The sequence below is a fragment of the Myotis davidii genome, unplaced genomic scaffold (assembly GCF_000327345.1).
Source record: "Myotis davidii unplaced genomic scaffold, ASM32734v1 scaffold933, whole genome shotgun sequence".
Lineage (NCBI taxonomy): Eukaryota > Metazoa > Chordata > Mammalia > Chiroptera > Vespertilionidae > Myotis > Myotis davidii.
In genome coordinates, this window is record NW_006285240.1 from 1,044,442 (window position 1) to 1,050,441 (window position 6,000).

The window sequence follows — 6,000 nt, forward strand, 5'->3', positions numbered from 1 at the left end:
GAATTCGTTACTGGCAGTAAATGCTGAAAGGCTGTTTCACACAGAAGTTCATTGCAGACGCCATGCCACCCACCAAGAGCCTCTATTTGCTGGCTTGGGAAGGCTGGGAACAAGAAGAGAATAGCTAATGCAGGGGTCCCCCCTTTTCCACAGGGGCTGCATTCCAGGACCCCCAGTGGATGCCTGAAACCTGGGAGAGTACCAGACCCTATCTATGCTATGTTTTTCCCTATACATATGTACCTATGATAAAGTTCCATTCATGAATTAGGCACAGTAAGAGGTTAACAACAACTAATACTAAAAAAGGACTGTTATAATCGTATGCTGTAAGAAAAGTTATGGGAAGTGGTCTCTCAAAATAGTTCACTGTGCAGTACTCACCCTTCTTCGTGCGGTGATGTGAGGTGATACATTGTCTGCGTGAAGAGATGAAGTGGGATGAATGAGACATTATTAAGTAAAATAAAAGTTACTGGAACACAAGCACTGCAGCACCATGATAGTCAGTCTGATAACAGAGGCAGCAAGTAGGGGACTAACAGGCAGGCAGTGTCTATGGCATGGATACACTGACAAAGGGATGATTCATATTCCCGGCAAGACGGAGCAGGATCGCTCAAGATTTCATCACACTCTTCGCAGCAGCATGCAATTCAAAACGTATGCATTGTCTGTTTCTGGAGTTCCCCATTTAATATTTTTTTAACTGCAGTTGACTATGAGTAACTGAAACTTCAGAAAGTGAAATATCAGAAAGAGGGGGTTACTGTATAATAACATAATTAATAAGATCCAATTAAACATGGTCCTGGTAGATGAGTAAACTTTGTGCCATTTCACATAAATTAAATGTACGAAAAATACTATTCCACAAAGATTGACTTGGTGATGTACATATGCAAGGCACAGAGCTGGTGGATGAGAGGAAGCCCAGTGAGACATGTTCCTGCTTCGGGAATTTGCATGTCATCCCTGCACTGGGCCATGCTAGTCTCTGGATGGTCAAGTTTTGGTACATGTGCTGCCGATGAGAGCACTAGATGTGCTTCTGCCCTCGAGGAGCTCACAGGGGCACCTGGCACCTCACAGTCAACTGTAACTTACACCAGAGAGCTTTGCCAGGATACACTTCAAAAGCTTTGCAGAGGGAGTGGCATTTGAGCCTTGAGAAGTGGGAGCGTTTCAACAGGTAGAGATGGGGGAGAATGTCATTCTTGAAAATGGGAAGAGTGTGGGCGAAGGCATAGAGTGCATCATGTGTGAGGTTCCCTCAGTGAATGGTGGCCACATCTACAGCATTCGATGTATTGGGACAGGTGGCCAGGGGGAGATTATATAGAGAGCCATATCTTAAGGGACTTGAATACCTCCATAAAGAATTGTAGTCAAGCCCGACCAGCGTGGCTCAGTGGTTGAGTGTCGACCTATGAATCAGAAGGTCACAGTACGATTCCTAGTCAGGACACATGCCTGGTTTCCATGCTCCATCCCCAGTGGGGAGCATGCAGGAGGCAGCCAATCAATAATTCTTTCTCATCATTGATATTTCTATTTCTCCTTCTCCCTTCCTCTCTGAAATCAGTAAAGAATATATTAAAAAACACAAAAAATTATAGTCAGGAAGTGGTCAGGAGCCATGAGAAGATTTGGGCAAGGACTTGGCATGATCTCATTTGTGCTTGAGGTCAGTGACTGGGGCACTGAAGTGTAATGGGTGGCTTTAAAGAAAGAAAGGTTGAAGAACTCTCTTCATGTTTATAACTTTTCTTCTTAATACCATTTGGCTTAGGTTATGGCATGAAGCATATTAACATGCCTGTCTCCTCTCAGAAGACAGACTTCCTGTCCCAGTGAAATTATTCCCTCCCCCTCTCATTATAAAGAGAATCCCTACAATTATAACATATATAGCTTATTGCATTCAAGTGACTTGAGATTTTTGTCCTGTAAAATATTTACCTATTTTGGTTAAAATTGAAATGTGGGCTTTTATTTTAAAACTAGAGGCCCACTGCATGAATTCGTGCACCAGTGGAGTTCCTCAGCCCAGCCTGCACCCTCTCACAATCCGGGATTGCTGGCTCCTAACCACTCACCTGCCTGCCTGCCTGATTGCCCCTAACCACCACCCCCCCTGCCAGCCTGATCACCCCTAACTGCCTCTGCCTTAGTCCCCACCTCTGTAGCTTCATCTGGAAGGACGTCTGGAATGATGTCTGGAAGGTCATTCGGCTGTCCGGTCTAATTAGCATATTATGCTTTTATTATTATAGATATGTGAACTCTTTGATCTAGCAATTTCATGAACGGGAATTTATTCTAAAGAAGTAATGGCCACGAAGATTTATCTGTAGGGAATTCATCTCTGTATTGCATATAATAATAAAAAATTGGAAGCAACCTAAGCATGCAAGAGCAGATTGGGTAAATAAGTTATGCAGCCAAGTAAATATTTTTGAAGAATGTCTAATAATATGAGTAGATGTTACAATGTAGTGTTGAGTTTAAGAAGCATATTTCAAAACAGTATGATTCCTTTTTTTTTACTTTAAAAAAAAGTGAAGGAATTTATGACAAAATATTGGAAGGGTATTAACCAAAATTGTAACAGTGGATATTTTTGTTTGATGGGTGAGCGTTATGGGTGATACTTATTTATTATTTGGCCTTTCTTATATATTCTAAATTTTCTACAATGAGTATGTATAGTCTTTGGTTATAAGAAAAATGCTGTTTAAGAATTGCTTTCATGGTAGAGGGTGGAGTACAGTTCAGAACCATTCTTAGCTTCTTTGCAGCTCTTGAATGAGTCTGGGCTTCAAAGTCTCTGTTTGAATGAGGGGATTAGTTCAGATAAACTCAGATTCTTTACAATTCTAAGATGTCTTATCACATTATCTTCGCCTTTCCTTTTCCCACCACACCAGGTACACACCTTGTCAAAGCACCCATCATAAAGTAACTAATCCTCAGTTATGTGTCTGCCTCTCCCCAAGGGACTGGAGCGCCTTAGACGAAGGAGCAATCTCTTAGCTCCTTTATCAGGAGCATTCTGGCTTCAAGTGACAAATATATTATTCAAACTGACTTCAACAGCAATAACAAAAGGAATGAATACTTTCCTAGCACTTAAAAAGTCACGGGTAGGTCTATTTCTGATGTAGCTGGATGCAATATTCAAATGATGGTACCCAGAATCGGCCTCTCAGCTCTACTTTTGTTTCTTTTGGCCTCCTCGTCAGGTTACTGATAGCCTCACATTCTCACAGCTTCAGCCTCCATTGGAGGGAGATCTTCATCTTCTTGGTGGTTCCACACGAGTCCCAGATTACTTTTCTTTTAGTCCCATGCACATCACTGTGGCCAGGAATTTAGAATATGCCAAGTACCTCTTCGGTACTTGTGCTTGGTGATGTTCCTGGGGGACAGGGTGCAAGGCCAGCCTCTTTTGAAGGAGCTAAATGAAGCAAGAGTAGGAAATGAGTGGTTTCCCAAAGGAAATCAAGATGTCACCAGGAAAGGGGGAAATGCATTCTAGGCAAGGAACAATGACAGCTGTACCTCCATTCATACCTCTAGCACCTTGCCCTCTGCCTGCCATCAACTGATTAAGGACTCAATAAAGCTTGTAGAATGAATGAAAGGTCAATGTAAACTGCTACTTCTTCCCTCCCCCCGGCCCCACACACAGAGAAACTTAAATCTCACCCAGTTCTGATCACCCAGGTATACTCCTGACTCATATTTTCTCTGACTGTAAATTCTTGATCCCACAGTTTTTCAAACAATTGACTTAATCTTCGCTACACATAGAAATTTTGAACTGTTTTTATGAACTTATTTTCCCCTTCAGCCTTTATCACACATTCATTTTCTTAGAGTCAAGTACAAATTAATAATTAAATGAGCATGGTCATTGTAACTCTTAACAGTCCAGGCACTGTCATGAACAGATTTACACTTTGTCTTTGAAAGACCATTGGAAATAGTCCAACTCAGATATGGACTACTTTACTTAATGATTGCAAAGTCCTTTTGCCAGAAAAGAAAAGAAAAAACAAAGAACAGTAGAAATTCTATTACTCACCACTCGGCTTTAATACAGGTGACATTCTGGGTTTTTTTGTTGTTGTTTTTTTTTTGGGGGGGGGAGTTGTTTTGTTGTTGTTTTCCATTTCCTGGCAATTGGACTCTCATATAATTTTTTTAAAAAATTTAATACAAGCTTGTGTAAAAAATATTCAAACCGTACAAGGGAACATGCAGTGAAAAGCAAGTCTTCCTTCTCTCCCTGATTCCTCTTCATGGAGGCAACCATTGCTAATAGTTTTTTATGTATCTTTCTGGAGATATGCCATACAAATACAAGCCTATCTATATGTACTTATCTCACAGCTCCTTTTCCCTTTGTACATATGGTAGGATTAATGTTCTTATTATGCTCCTTGGTTTTCTTTCCCACATAATGTCTCAAAGGGAGTTCCATATTAGAACAGACACCTCCACTTCGGTCTTTTTAATGACTGCATAGTATTCCAATATAAGGATATATCATAATTTTCTTAACCACTCCTTTAATAATGGGCAGTTAAGTTTTATAGTTTTTGCTACCTCACCAGTAAGGGATTTCTGCTTCAGCTGACATAAAGTTTTAATAAGAAGCATCACTGGGGAACATCCTAAAGAGTAAATTAAAATTAAAATAACAAAAAGAAAAACTAAAACCACAGCATTGGCAAGGTATCACTTTGGGTGCCAGGTAAAGTTCTGAATGGGTTTCCCAGAAAATGGTACCTCTGTCCTCACTCTCTATTCCTACCTACTCCTGTTGGATGACAAGAGGAGGGGTATAATGGTATACGTCATCACCAACCTTAAGTTCTGGAACCCTGCTGTTCCCACAGAGCAGACCCTAACACTCTAAATCCAAACAGATTAAACTGAACTGCACTTCCGGATACCCAGCCAACCTCTGGCTGCAAACGTGGTTTGTGTATGAAACGATAGGCCAGGTTGGGCAGACCTGGGCAGACTTCCAGAACAGTGGCCATGGGAGAGTCATCAAAATGGCACCACTACCAGAGAACGCTGGGGTTCTCTTGGGAGGGAAAACTTGGGAGCTGCCACCTCAAACACAAAAGGATGTTGGGGCTTTGACTTCTTGGATGTGTCTGAGGGTCTTTCTCCTGAGGGCTTATGGTTTATATACGTTACAGTGGAGTCACATGATACACACATTTACCTTGCAATAATTCTATCATGTATCCTTAGGAAAAAGAGGAAGAGAATTCAAATAATGCAGGGAATGCCCCACTAGTCTACCTGATGAGCACACACCCAGAAATGCCAGACAGCATGGTTGTGCCTGAAACCAGCAATGCGTGCCAGCTGAAAACTTAGGAAAGACTGTGAGTAAAACTGTTGTTCCTGGTGGCAGGTATAAAAGTGGTGATAGAAGAAAGTAATTCATATGAGTAATTAATGAAGAATTAAAGAATCTGGTAAAATTATCTTCAATGTTGATCACAACAAACCATATACAGGAACTGTACTTGGTTTTGTACTTGAAGGATTTTCAAGGTTACTGTTGAGTACATATGAATTGCACCCTTAATGTGGTTGGACTTAAACCATGTTAGATATCATCCCACCATTTCTCATCTGAACTTCCCCGAGGCTCACAGAGTTAAAGTAACATGCCAAAATTCATAACCCAATAAGTAAGTGTCAGGGCCTGGATTCAAATCTGTGCTGCCAGCAAGGCCTAAAAATGTAGTATCTGCTCTTTATTGCATCTTCATTTATAATGCTACTAGAGGCCCAGTCTACGAATTCGTGCAGCAGTGGAGTCCCTTGGCCTGGCCTATGGGATCGGGCGGAAACCAGCTCTCTGACATCCCCTGAGGAGTCCTGGATTGGGAGAGGGTGCAGTCAAGGCCAAGGGACCCCACTGGTGCATAATTGGGGTCACGGAAGGACCGCAGGAGGGCTCTAAGT

The 6,000-nt window shown here is 41.6% G+C and overlaps 1 protein-coding gene across 1 annotated transcript in view; it reads left to right on the forward strand.

The window, feature by feature from the left end:
• MINPP1 (multiple inositol-polyphosphate phosphatase 1) overlaps window positions 1-5,412 on the forward strand; it is a 68,065-nt gene extending 62,653 nt beyond the window's left edge. The window contains exon 7 of the transcript XR_001512545.1: window positions 5,275-5,412. The gene's annotated coding sequence lies outside the window, so the exon portion shown is untranslated. The remainder of the gene's footprint in view (window positions 1-5,274) is intronic.
• The last annotated feature ends 588 nt before the right edge of the window (window positions 5,413-6,000 follow it).